The sequence below is a fragment of the Pristiophorus japonicus genome, chromosome 9, assembly GCF_044704955.1.
Source record: "Pristiophorus japonicus isolate sPriJap1 chromosome 9, sPriJap1.hap1, whole genome shotgun sequence".
NCBI lineage: Eukaryota > Metazoa > Chordata > Chondrichthyes > Pristiophoridae > Pristiophorus > Pristiophorus japonicus.
Genome location: NC_091985.1, coordinates 101,901,195 through 101,916,104, shown reverse-complemented (window position 1 = coordinate 101,916,104; position 14,910 = coordinate 101,901,195).

Genomic DNA, 14,910 nt, shown 5'->3' with positions numbered 1-14,910 from the left:
CTTCTGCTCTCTGGTTGATCTTCTCAGTTCGAACCCAAGCTTGGGTGAGTTAGTAGGGCCATTGCTGCATTGCGGAGCAGTCGGTCTGACAGGACTGTCGGGGATGATAAGTTCGTCTTCATGAATGACACGAGGGTCAACTGATGGTTGGATGTGTGTTGGTTGGTCGATGATGATGTTATCTTCAATTTGTTCTGGGTTGTCTGTGAATCGCAGTTTGGTTTGGTCGATGTGCCTCTTGCATGTTTGGCCAATTAACTGTTTGACTACAAACACCCTGTTCCCCTCCTTGGCCAGCAATCCACTTTGGACCATGACTATAATTCAGGACAAACACAGGGTCATGAATAGCAATGACACGTGATACGGTCGCGCGATCGTGGTACCATTGCTGCCGTTGCCTTCTGGTTTTGACATGATCATTGAGATCCAGGTGTACAAGAGAGAGCCTGGTTTTGAGACCTCTCTTCATTAATAGCTCGGCCGGAGGGACCCCGGTGAGCGAGTGGGGTCTCGTCCGGTAACTGAGCAGAATGTGGGACAAGCGGGTCTGTAGGGAGCCATGAGTCATGTGTTTTAGGCTCTGCTTAATGATTTGGACAGCCCACTCCGCTTGACTGTTAGATGTGGGTTTGAAAGGGGTAGACCTGACATACTTAATGCCATTACAAGTCATAAACTCGTGGAACTCCGAACTGGTGAAACACGGTCCGTTGTCGCTGACAAGGACGTTGGGCAGGCCATGGGTGGCGAACATGGCCCGGAAGCTTTCAATAGTGGCTGTGGACGTGCTGGATAACATGATTTCGCATTCAATCCTTTGGAGTAAGCGTCCACTACCACTAAAAACATTTTGCCGAGAAAGAGGCCGGAAAAGTCTATGTGTATCCTTCACCACAGTTTGGATGGCCATGACCACAACTCTTTTAGGGAGTACAAAACAAACATTAGATCGAGTGCCCCCCGATCTGGGGGACACTCCAGACACTTATACCTGCCCTCTTTTTTTTTTGTTTGTTTTTTATACTTTTTTTGGGGGTTTTTTTTGTGATTTTTTGGGGCAATAAAATCATAAAGTTTACAAGTGCCCCCTATAAAAGGGGAGGGGGACACTAAAAACCCCGGCAATTAAAACAAATTAAACTTTAAATCATAAAATCAAATTAAAATTTGGTTGCCGGGCGTGATGATGCACTCCAGTCCCTCCGGCGCCCACCTCTCGCAGAAGGCCACGAGCGTACCGGTGGACACCGCGTGCTCCATCTCTAGGGACACCCTGGCCCGGATGTAGGCGCGGAAGAGAGGCAGGCAGTCAGGCTGAACGACCCCCTCGACCGCCCGCTGCCTGGACCGGCTGATGGCACCTTTGGCCATGCCCAGGAGCAGTCCTACGAGGAGGCCCTCGGACCTACCCGCTCCCCTCCACACAGGGTGCCCAAAGATCAGGAGTGTGGGACTGAAGTGCAGCCAGAATTTCAGGAGCAGCCCCTTTAAATATGGCCATGACCACAGACTCAGCGAAGCCTCCACAGGTGCGTTACTCAGTTGCATGCAAGTGTTGCACTGATGCACGCATGACTCCAAGTCCGAGTCAATGCTGGGCCACCAAATGTGAGACCTGGCAATGGCCTTCACCATGGCAATACCTGGGTGGGTACTCTGTAAATCTCGCACAAAAGTTTCCTTTTTTTGGCATAACAACATGATTACCCAATAACAGACAATCAGACTGAATACACAATTCACCTTTGCGGCAGCTATAAGGCTTAATTTCATCCTGCATTTCCCTGGGAATGACAGACCAATTTCCATTTAGGACACACCTTTTTACGCTTGACAGTACAGGATCCTGGCTGGTCCAGATCCTAATTTGGCGAGCCGTGACGGGTGATCCCTCGCTCTCGAAGGCATCCATGACCAGCAGCAAGTCTGCGGACTGCGGCATTTCCACCCCGGTTGTGGGCAATGGTAGCCGGCTAAGCACATCAGCACAGTTTTCAGTACCTGGTCTGTGGCGGATGACATAATCATAAGCGGATAATGTCAGTGCCCATCTTTGGATGCGAGATGAGGCATTGGTGTTTATACCTTTGCTCTCAGAAAACAATGAAATGAGCGGCTTGTAGTCTGTTTCAAGCTCAAACCGAAGCCCAAACAGGTATTGGTGCATTTTCCAAACCCCATATACGCATGCTAAAGCCTCTTTCTCTACCATACTATAGGCTCTTTCAACCTTAGACAGACTTCTGGATGCGTATGCAACTGGTTGGAGTTTGCCTGATACATTGGCTTGCTGGAGCACACAACCGACCCCATATGATGAGGCGTTTCAAGCCAGCACTAATCACTTACATGGGTGATAGTGTACCAGTAATTTATTGGAACATAGCAGGCTCCTGGCCTTCTCAAAGGCTCTGTCTTGAGATTTACCCCAAACCCAGTCGTTACCCTTTCTCAGCAACATGTGCAAGGGCTCTAGCAATGTGCTCAAACTAGGTAGAAAGTTACCGAAATAGTTGAGAAGACCCAGGAACGAACGCAGCTCCATCACACTCTGGGGTCTGGGTGCATTCTTGATGGCCTCTGTCTTCGAGTCCGTAGGCCTGATGCCATCTGCTGCAATCTTTTTCCCCAGGAATTTGACTTCTGGAGCCATGAAAACGCACTTGGAGCATTTTAGCCTGAGTCCCACTCTGTCCAGACGACGTAGAACCTCTTTCAGGTTGTGCAGGTGTTCGGTGGCGTCGCGATCGGTGATCAGGATGTCACCTTGGAACACGACGGTTCTCGGGACGGACTTCAGCAAACTCTCCATGTTTCTCTGAAATATGGCTGCTGAGTGAATTCTGAAAGGGCATCTGTGGTATATAAACTGTCCTTTGTGCGTGTTGATGCGCGTCAATTTTTTCGATGATTCGACCAGCTCCTGTGTCATGTAAGCGGAGGTCAGGTCCAATTTGGTGAACTACTTCCCCCCTGCTAGCATTGCAAACAGGTCGTCAGTCTTGGGTAACGGGTACTGATCCTGTATCGAGACTTGGTTGATCGTTACTTTGCAGTCGCCGCAGATCCTGACTGTGCCATGACTTTTCAACACTAGGACAATTGGACTGGCCCGTTCACTGAACTCAACTGGTGATATGATTCCTTCCCGTTGAAGTCTGTCCAGTTCGATCTCGGCTTTCTTCCTTATCATGTACGGAACCGCCCGAGCCTTGTGATGGATGGGTCTTGCATCCGGGCCTAGGTGGATCTGCACTTTGGCTCCCGTGAAGTTGCCGATGTCTGGTTCGAACAACGAGGGAAACTTGCTCAGCACTTGAGCACACGAAGCGTCATCCACTGATAATAAGGCTTTAATATTGTTCCAGTTCCATTTAACAGTTTGACTACAAACACCCTGTTCCCCTCGATGAGAGTAGATTCTTGATAAGGCCATAAATTTTTGACCCACAAACAGTTAGGAGAACCGCCCTGCACTTAATTGCGTTATCGGTTCCTTCCAATCCGTTGGCTACGAAGTACTGGTCAAGGCGATCAGTGAAAAATCCTTCCAGTCTTCTCCTTCCATGAATCTCTCCAAAATTCCAACAGACATGGTTGCGTGAAAGTTCGTATTTTTAACTCATCGCCAATTGTTAAGTATCGAATAACTCCACGAGGCTAAGTACGGTGAGCTAGTTCAGGCATGACCTTACTCCAGTTTATTTATTCTCAAAGTGAGGATTCAACATGGCTGCCAACATTATATACACGACTTGCACATGTCTGCCAGTGACCATTAGGACTCCAACAGTCACGCCCTCCGGTGGCAGGTAAAACCCAGTTAACATACATAACAGTTTCCTCTGCCCACCTTTGGCTCGTTTGCCGTGAAGGAGTTCCGAGTAGAGCGTTTGAACATAAGAACATAAGAACATAAGAATTAGGAACAGGAGTAGGCCATCTAGTCCCTCAAGCCTGTTCCGCCATTCAATAAGATCATGGCTGATCTGGCCGTGGACTCAGCTCCACTTACCTGCCCACTCCCCATAACCCTTAATTCCCTATTGGTTAAAAATCTATCTATCTGACTTGAATACATTCAATGAGCTAGCCTCAACTGCTTCCTTGGGCAGAGAATTCCATAGATTCACAACCCTCTGGGAGAAGAAATTCCTTCTCAACTCGGTTTTAAATTGGCTCCCCTGTATTTTGAGGCTGTGCCCCCTAGTTCTAGTCTCCCCGACCAGTGGAAACAACCTCTCCGCCTCTATCTTGTCGATCCCTTTCATTATTTTAAATGTTTCTATAAGATCACCCCTCATCCTTCTGAATTCCAACGAGTAAAGTCCCAGTCTACTCAATCTATCATCATAAGGTAACCCCCTCATCTCCGGAATCAGCCTCGTGAATCGTTTCTGTACCCCTTCCAAAGCCAGTATATCCTTCCTTAAGTAAGGTGACCAAAATTGCACGCAGTACTCCAGGTGCGGCCTTACCAATAACCTATACAGTTGCAGCAGGACCTCCCTGCTTTTGTACTCCATCTCTCTCGCAATGAAGGCCAACATTCCATTCGCCTTCCTGATTACCTGCTGCACCTGCAAACTAACTTTTTGGGATTCATGCACAAGGACCCCCAGGTCCCTCTGCACCGCAGCATGTTGTAATTTCTCCCCATTCAAATAATATTCCCTTTTACTCTTTTTTTTCCCAAGGTGGATGACCTCACACTTTCCGACATTGTATTCCATCTGCCAAACCTTAGCCCATTTGCTTAACCTATCTAAATCTCTTTGCAGCCTCTCTGTGTCCTCTACACAACCCGCTTTCCCACTAATCTTTGTGTCATCTGCAAATTTTGTTACACTACACTCTGTCCCCTCTTCCAGGTCATCTATGTATATTGTAAACAGTTGTGGTCCCAGCACCGATCCCTGTGGCACACCACTAACCACTGATTTCCAACCCGAAAAGGACCCATTTATCCCGACTCTCTGCTTTCTGTTCGCCAGCCAATTCCCTATCCATGCTAATACATTTCCTCTGACTCCGCGTACCTCTATCTTCTGCAGTAACCTTTTGTGTGGCACCTTATCGAATGCCTTTTGGAAATCTAAATACACCACATCCATCGGTACACCTCTATCCACCATGCTCGTTATATTCTCAAAGAATTCCAGTAAATTAGTTAAACATGATTTCCCCTTCATGAATCCATGCTGCGTCTGCTTGATTGCACTATTCCTACCTAGATGTCCCGCTATTTCTTCCTTAATGATAGTTTCAAGCATTTTCCCCACCAAAGATGTTAAACTAACCGGCCTATAGTTACCTGCCTTTTGTCTGCCCCCTTTTTTAAACAGAGGCGTTACATTAGCTGCTTTCCAATCCGCTGGTACCTCCCCAGAGTCCAGAGAATTTTGGTAGATTATAACGAATGCATCTGCTATAACTTCCGCGATCTCTTTTAATACCCTGGGATGCATTTCATCAGGACCAGGGGACTTGTCTACCTTGAGTCCCATTAGCCTGTCCAGCACTACCCCCCTAGTGATAGTGATTGTCTCAAGGTCCTCCCTTCCTACATTCCTGTGACCAGCAATTTTTGGCATGGTTTTTGTGTCTTCCACTGTGAAGACCGAAGCAAAATAATTGTTTAAGGTCTCAGCCATTTCCACATTTCCCATTATTAAATCCCCCTTCTCATCTTCTAAGGGACCAACATTTACTTTAGTCACTCTTTTCCGTTTTATATATCTGTAAAAGCTTTTACTATCTGTTTTTATGTTTTGCGCAAGTTTACCTTCGTAATCTGTCTTTCCTTTCTTTATTGCTTTTTTAGTCATTCTTTGCTGTTGTTTAAAATTTTCCCAATCTTCTAGTTTCCCACTAACCTTGGCCACCTTATACACATTGATCTTTGATTTGATACTCTCCTTTATTTCCTTGGTTATCAACTGCTCGTTATCCCTTCTCTTGCCACCCTTCTTTTTCACTGGAATATATTTTTGTTGCGCACTATGAAAGAGCTCCTTAAAAGTCCTCCACTGTTCCTCAATTGTGCCACCGTTTAGTCTGTGTTTCAGTCTACTTTAGCCAACTCTGTCCTCATCCCACTGTAGTCCCCTTTGTTTAAGCATAGTACGCTCGTTTCTGACACAACTTCCTCACCCTCAATCTGTATTACAAATTCAACCATACTGTGATCACTCATTCCGAGAGGATCTTTTACTAGGAGATTGTTTATTTTTCCTGTCTCATTACACAGGACCAGATCTAAGATAGCTTGCTCCCTTGTAGGTTCTGTTACATACTGTTCTAAGAAACAATCCCGTATGCATTCTATGAATTCCTCCTCCAGGCTATCCCATGCGATTTGAGTTGACCAATCGATATGTAGGTTAAAATCCCCCATGACTACTGCCGTTCCTTTTTCACATGCCTCCATTATTCCCTTGATTATTGCCCACCCCACCGTGAAGTTATTATTTGGGGGCCTATAAACTACGCCCACCAGTGACTTTTTCCCCTTACTATCTCTAATCTCCACCCACAATGATTCAACATTGTGTTCATTAGAGCCAATATCGTCTCTCACAACTGCCCTGATATCATTCTTTATTAACAGAGCTACCCCAACTCCTTTCCCTTCTTGTCTATCTTTCCGAATCGTCAGATACCCCTGTATGTTTAATTCCCAGTCTTGGCCACCCTGCAAACATGTTTCTGTAATGGACACCAAATCATACCCATTTGTAATGATTTGTGCTGTCAACTCATTTACTTTATTTCGAATGCTGCGTGTGTTTAGGTAGAGTGTTTTAATCCTAGTTTTTAAACCATGATTTCTAGTTTTGACCCCTCCTGCAGCCCCTTTATATTCAGTGACCCTTTTTGATTTTTGCCTTGCGTTTCTCTGCCCTCCACTTTTACTCATCTCCTTTCTGTCTTTTGCTTTTGTCTCCTTTTTGTTTCCCTCTGTCTCCCTGCATTGGTTCCCATCCCCCTGCCATATTAGTTTAACTCCTCCCCAACGGCACTAGCAAACACTCCCCCTAGGACATTGGTTCCGGTCCTGCCCAGGTGCAGATCATCCAGTTTGTACTGGTCCCACCTCCCCCAGAACCGGTTCCAATGCCCCAGTAATTTGAATCCCTCCCTGCTGCACCACTGCTCAAGCCACGTATTCATCTGCGCTATCCTGCGATTCCTATTCTGACTAGCACGTGGCACTGGTAGCAATCCCGAGATTACTACTTTTGAGGTCCTACTTTTTAATTTAGCTCCTAGCTCCTTAAATTCGTCTCGTAGGACCTCATCCCTTTTTTTACCTATGTCGTTGGTACCAATGTGCCCCACGACAACTGGCTGTTCTCCTTCCTTTTTTCGAATGTCCTGCACCCGCTCCGAGACATCCTTGACCCTTGCACCAGGGAGGCAACATACCATCTTGGAATCTCGGTTGCGACCGCAGAAACGCCTCTCTATTCCCCTTACAATTGAATCCCCTATCACTATCGCTCTCCCACTCTTTTTCCTGCCCTCCTGTGCAACAGAGCCAGCCACGGTGCCATGAACTTGGCTGCTGCTGCCCTCCCCTGATGAGTCATCCCCCTCAACAGTACTCAAAGCAGTGTATCTGTTTTGCAGGAGGATGACCGCAGGGGACCCCTGCATTACCTTCCTTGCACTGCTCTTCCTGCTGGTCTTCCATTCCCTAACTGGCTGTGGACCCTTCACCTGCGGTAAGACCAACTCGCTACACGTGCTACTCACGTCATTCTCACCATCGTGGATGCTCCAGAGTGAATCCACTCTCAGCTCCAATTCCGCAACGCGGTCCGTCAGGAGCTGGAGGCGGATACACTTCCCGCAGATGTAGTCGTCAGGGACACCAGAAGTGTCCCTGAGTTCCCACATGGTACAGGAGGAGCATATCACGTGACCGAGCTCTCCTGCCATGACTTAGCCCTTAGATACACTTAAATTGGCAACAACAATGTTAACAGATTACTTACTGATCTAAAAAAGAAAAAGAAAAGCTACTCACCAATCACCATCCAATCACTTACCCCCTTGGCTGTGACGTCGCCTTTTGATTTCTTTGTACTTCTTTTTTGCCTTCTCTCCCCGCTGCAGCTGCACCGGCTCGCCTCTCCACGCACCTGGGCCTTTATAGGCCGCTCCGACTCCACGCACTCCCGCCTCTCGGACTGCTGCCGCCTCTCCACGCACCTGGGCCTTTATAGGCCGCTCCGACTCCACGCACTCCCACCTCTCGGACTGCCGCTGCCTCTCCACGCACCTGGGCCTTTATAGGCCTCACCAATGCCACGCACTCCCGCCTCTCGGTTTGCTTTGGGAGCCTTGTGTCTGGCATGCAAACAATGTAGTCTGCCCAGTGGAGCTGATCAAGTGTGGTCAGTGCTTCAATGCTGGGGGTGTTGGCCTGGTTGAGGCGCTAACATTGGTGCGTCTGTCCTCCCAGGGGATTTGCAGGATCTTGTGGAGACATTGTTGGTGGTATTTCTCCAGCGACTTGAGGTGTCTACTGTACATGGTCCATGCCTCTGAGACATACAGGAGGGCGGGTATTACTACAGCCCTGTAGAACATGAGCTTGGTCGCAGATTTGAGGGCCTGGTCTTCAAACACTCTTTTCCTCAGGTGGCCAAAGGCTGCACTGGCGCACTGGAGGCGGTGTTGAATCTCATCGTCAATGTCTGCTCTTGTTGATAAGAGGCTCCCGAGGTATGGGAAATGATCCACATTGTCCAGGGCCGCACTATGGATCTTGATGACTGGGGAGCAGTGCTGTGCGGCAACAGAAGGCACAGCCACCTATGGTTGAGCGATTATAATCAGGGATACCCAAGAGGGAAGAATAAAAGAAGTGCAGCTATCTCAAGAGTGGGTTGTGGGGCTGGAGGAGATTACAGAGATAGGGAGGGGCGAGGCCATGGAGGGATTTGAAAACAAGGATGAGAATTTTGAAATTGAGATGTAGCGTAACCAGGAGCCACTGTAGGTCAGCGAGGGCAGGGTAATGGTGGACGGGACTTGGTGCGAGTTAGGAAACTGGCAACTGAATTTTGGATGACCTCAAGTTTACGTCAGGTAGAACGTGGGAGGCCAGCCACAAGTGCATTGGAATAGTCAAGTCTAGAGGTAACAAAGGCATGGATGAGGGTTTCAGCAGCGGATGAGCTAATAAGAGCATAAGAAATACGAGCAGGAGTACACCATTCGGCTCCTCGAGCCTGCTCCGCCATTCAATAAGATCATGGCTGATCTGATCATGGACTCAGCTCCACTTCCCTGCCCGTTCCCCATAACCCTTTACTCCCTTATCGCTCAAAAATCTGTCTATCTCTGCCTTAAATATATTCAATGACCCAGCCTCCACAGCTCTCTGGGTTAGAGAATTCCATAGATTTATAACCCTCTGAGAGAAGAAATTTCTCCTCATCTCAGTTTTAAATGGGCGGCCCCTAAGACTATGTCCCCTAGTTTTAGATTCTGCTATGAGTGGAAATATCCTCTCTGCATCCACCTTGTCGAGCCCCCTCATTATCTTATAAGTTTCAATAAGATCACCTCTCATTCTTCTGAATTCAAATGCGTATAGACCCAACCTACTCAACCTATCTTCATAAGTCAAGCCCTTCATCTCCAGAATCAACCTAGTGAACCTTCTCTGAACAGCCTCCAATGCAAGTATATCCTTCCTTAAATACGGAGACCAAAACTATGGCCTCACCAATACCCTGTACAATTGTAGCAGGACTTCTCTGCTTTTATACTCTATCCCCCTTGCAATAAAGATGCATTTCATTTGCCTTCCTGATTACTTGCTGTACCTCACCTTTTGTGTTTCGTGGATAAGGACCCCCAGGTGCCTTTGTACTGCAGCACTTCGCAATTTTTCTCCATTTAAATTATAATTTGCTTTTCTATTTTTTCTGCCAAAGTCGATAACCTTACATTTTCCCACATTATACTCCATCTGCCAAATGTTTGCCACTCACTTAGCCTGTCTATATCCCTTTGCAGATTTTTTGTGTCCTCCTCACAATTTGCTTTCCCACTGATCTTTGTATCATCAACAAACTTGGCTACATTACACTCGGTCCCTTCATCCAAGTCATTAATATAGATTGTAAATAGTTGAAGCCCCAGTACTGATCCCTGTGGCACTCCATTAGTCACTGTTTGCCAACCAGAAAATGACCCATTTATCCCGACTCTCTGTTTTCTGTTAGTTAGCCAATCCTCTATCCATATTACCCCCAACCCCGTGAACTTTTATCTTGTGCAGTACCCTCTGATGCGGCATCTTATCGAGTGCCTTCTGGAAATCCAAATGCACCACATCCACTGGTTCCCCCTTATCTACCCTGCTCTTTATATCTTCAAAGAACTCCAGCAAATTTGTCAAACATCATTTCCCTTTCATAAAACCATGCTGACTCTACTTGATTGAATCATGCTTTTCCAAATGCCCCGCTACTGCTTCCTTAATAATGGACTCCAGCATTTTCTCAACGACAATTGTTAGCCTAACTGGTCTATAGTTTCCTGCTTTTTGTCTACCTCCTTTTTTAAATTAGAGCCGTTACATTTGCGGTTTTCCAATCTGCTGGGACTGCTCAAGGATCCAGCGAATTTTGGTAGATTACAACCAATGCATCCACTATCTCTGCAGTCACTTCTCTTAAGACCCTAGGAGGTAAGCCATCAGGTCCAGGGGACTTGTCCGCCTTTAGTCCCATTATTTTACCTAGTACTACTTCATTAGTGATAGTGATTGTATTAAGTTCCTCCCTTCCTATAACCCCTTGATTATCCACTATTGGGATGTTTTTAGTGTCTTCAACCGTGAAGACCGATACAAAATATTTGTTCAACGTCTCTGCCATTTCCCTGTTCTCCATTATTAATTCCCCAGTCTCATCCTCCAGGGACCAACATTTACTTTAGCCACTCTTTTCCTTTTTATGTACCTGTAGAAACTCTTACTCTCTGTTTTTATATTTCGTGCTAGTTTACTTTCAACCCTCTCTTAATCATTTTTTTAGTCATTCTCTGCTGGCTTTTAAAAATTTCCCAATCCTCTGGCCTCCCACTAGTCTTGGCCATATTGTATGCCTTTGTTTTCAATTTGAAACCATCCCTTATTTCCTTAGTTAGCCACAGATGGTTATTCCTTCTCTTACAGTCTTTCCTTCTCATTGGGATATATTTTTGTTGCGAGTTATGAAATATCACCTTGAATGTCTGCCACTGCTCATCAACCGTCTCATTCTTTAGTCTCTTTTCCCAGTCCACTTTAGCCAACTCTAGCCTCATACCTTTTTAATCTCCTTTATTTAAGCTTAGAACCCTGGTTTGAGAACCAACTTTCTCACCCTCCAACTGAATTTGAAATTCAACCATATTATGGTCACTCATTCCTTGCTGAGACAATGGCGGAGATGGGCGATGTTAGGATTGACATACTCTAATTCTGGTTTTAAAAATGTGCAGTCAGTTGATGCATCTCACTATAAATAATAAACAGTGTGATATATTCTTTGTGACATCACTAAGAAGCACACTGCACAAGATGGCTCCAACTCATCATGTGACTTTTCCACAGGACCTTTTTATTGTATTTACCTCAGTAGTTACATCGGTTGTCCACTAGGTGGAGCAGTAATCCACTAGGGGAGCTATATTACAGTTCTCCTTCCTTATTGAAGAAGTAATCATAAGAAAATAATCATTATACATAAGAACATAAGAAATAGGAGTAGGAGTAGGCCATTTGGCCCCTTTGTGCCATTCAATAAGATCGCCCCCCCCCCCCCAGCAGTCTCTTCTGCCCCCCACCCCCAGTCTCTCCCCTCCATTCAATAAGATCATGGCTGATCTGATCCTGGTCTCAACTCCACTTCCCCGCCCGTTCCCCGTTACCTTTGACTCCCTTATCATTCAAAAATCTGTCTATCTCCACCATAAATATATTCAAAGATCCAGCCTCCACAGCTTTCTAATTCCAAGGTGCTGGTCATGAAGATCTCTTAACAGTTTGGACCTGAACTTATTTGGGATAACTACTCTTGCACTCCACATGATACAATCTTTATCCACTGATAATTCATTCCTACTGTTGTGGAATATTTTACAATACTCAACACAAGTCTGATATTGAGAGTTCAAACAGTCTTTATTTGCACGCGTGGAGAGATAGCCCGCTCTCTGTCTGTAACCAAGCTTCTCCAAATTGATGCAGCATACACAGGATTATTATACATTCAAATGGCGTGTTGTGCAAGAACATTCCATCTTACAACATAAGTCTTTTACAATCAGGTATCCACCTTATTTTAGATAACAGACAGTAGGCAGTTGCAGTTAGCATCAGATAGCAGTTAATCAGTCACTTTTCAGACAGTTGTGGTCAGCACAGTTGGCCTAACCTTTGGCCCCCATGGGTTGCATTAAGCTATTATACGAAATTGGCAATTGAGATCAGCATATCTAATAATAACACATTTTGCTTTACTTGTTGTAGCCTTGTTCCCTGTTTCGCTACACAAGCTGTTGCTCAGCTATTACTGCACACAAGCTATTGCCCAAACTAAAGCAGGCCTATGGTTTCTTGTAACTTAATTTCTCCGTTTCTCTTGTGCTCCCCTTTCAGTACGAATGAAGTATGGATGAATAGCTTTCTCTGATACCTCGTATGGCCAGCCATTTGCTATGTAATCATACATCTTTGACATAACTGGGTCACATTTGGTTGCTCTACCAATCTCTTCAGCTGTGACTGGCAGTTCATCAATGTATGAAAAATAGACCCCCCCCCCCTTTTATAGGGGGCATTTGTAAAAATTATGATTTTAGTGCCCCCAAAAAAACTACAAAAAATACAAAAAAAACAACAACAAAAAAGGGCCTTGAAAAATGTTTGGAGTGTCCCCCAGATTGGGGGGCACTTGACTTAACTGGTTAATTTTGTCTCCTATAAAAAGAGTTGTATGAAAAATAGAACACTTCTTCCCTATTGGGTGTAACTTCTAATGGGGATGGCAACCTAGACATAGCATCAGCATTACTGTGATCAGCTGATCATCTGTCTTCAATATCATACGTATTTGCTGACAAAATCAAAGCCCATCTCTGCATTCGGGCTGCAGCTAAGATTGGAACTGGGGACTTTGGATGGAGAATTGCTGTCAGGGGCTTATGGTCAGTAACAATGGTAAACTGATGACCATATAAGTATTTGTGGAACTTCTTGACCCCAAAATTCAATGCCAAAACTTTCGTTCTGCGCATAAATACGTTCACTGGCACTGAGAGTGCGTGAAGCAAAAGCAATTGGTCCCTCCTCCCCACTAACTAGTACGAGAGATCACTGCCCCAACTCCATATAGAGAGGCGTCACATGCTAGCTTGATCTCCTTAGATATGTCATAGTGAACTAACATAGTAATCTCTACCAAATTCACTCCTTGAATGCTGCGTCACATTTTTCTGACCACTTCCAATGGACCTGTTTTTTCAACAACTCATTGGGCCCAAGTTTCCACATGATTTGCGCCTGATTTTTAGGAGCAACTGGTGGAGAACGGACTATCTTAGAAATCGCAATTCTCCACATTTTTTTTTCTGCAGTTCTAGTCAAATCTACTTTGGAACAGAATTTTTTCTTCAAAAGGGGGCGTGTCCGGCCACTGACGCCTGATTTGAAAGTTTCCACAGTGAAAACGTACTCCAAACTAAAGTAGAATGGAGCAAGTGAAGATTTTTGTAGAACTGAAAAAACCTGTTCTACACATTAAAAAATCAGGCACAGGTTACAAATTAGGCGTCCAGAACGAGGTGGGGGGGGAAGGGAAGTCATAAAATTCTATAATAAATCCTTATTTATACTTCTACAAATATTATACAAATAAATCCAACCTGAATAAACATTTATAAGCAAAGAAAAGATTAAATAAACCATCTTCCTACCTGTGTGAAAGTGCTTCGTGCCGCTGCGCGGGAGGGGTGGGGGGGAGAAAGCGGTTTGTTGTTGTGGAGGGGAGGGAGGGGAAGGAAACAGCGGCTTGTTGCCGTGGAGAGAGGGGAGGGAGGGGAAGGAGACAGCGGCTTGTTGCCGTGGAGGGGAGGGAGGGCAAGGAGAGCGCCGTTTGTTGCTGCGGAGGGGAGGGAGGGGAAGGAGACAGTGAGAAGGGTAGCCTCAGTGCTGATGTGCTGATGGCAATGTGATTTTATTAAAAAATGTTCAAAAATTAAACAGCTACAAAGAACTACAAAAATGGCCGAGTGCCAATGTTTTTTTTCACACTGAGCATGCGCCAACGCGCACGCGCAGCGTTGCCGGCAGGAAAAAAACTAATTTAAATAGTACCCGCCCCCTCCCACTTACAAAATCGGCGCGAGTGTAGGCTCCGCCCCCCTGGGCGCCGCGCCAAACAGACAAGGAGCTGCAAAGCGCTCGAGAATAGCGCGTTTTTTTTCTGGCGCCGTTTTAGGCGTGAAAAACGGGCGCCCAGCTCGGAGGGGCGCCCGTTTTTTATCCTGTGGAAACTTGGGCCCATTGACTGGATGTAATACCGTAGCCAAATTTGGTAGGAACTTCCCATAATAGTTCAAAAGACCCAAAAATGATCGATGTTTAGTGACATTCTTGGGAGTGGGTGCATTTCTGATTGCATCCAGCTTTCCCTTGGTTGGATGTAAACCATCTTTGTCTACATGTGCCCTAAGTACTCCACTGAGTTTTGAAATAACTCACACTTGTGAGGAGTCACTCGTACTCTGTGCTTCTCCAGCCATTGGGGCACTTAATTCAATACGTTATTATAGATTTGCCTGTTTGATGCTGAAATTAGTGTGTCATCTAAATAACATAATACCCATTCAAGGCCTTGC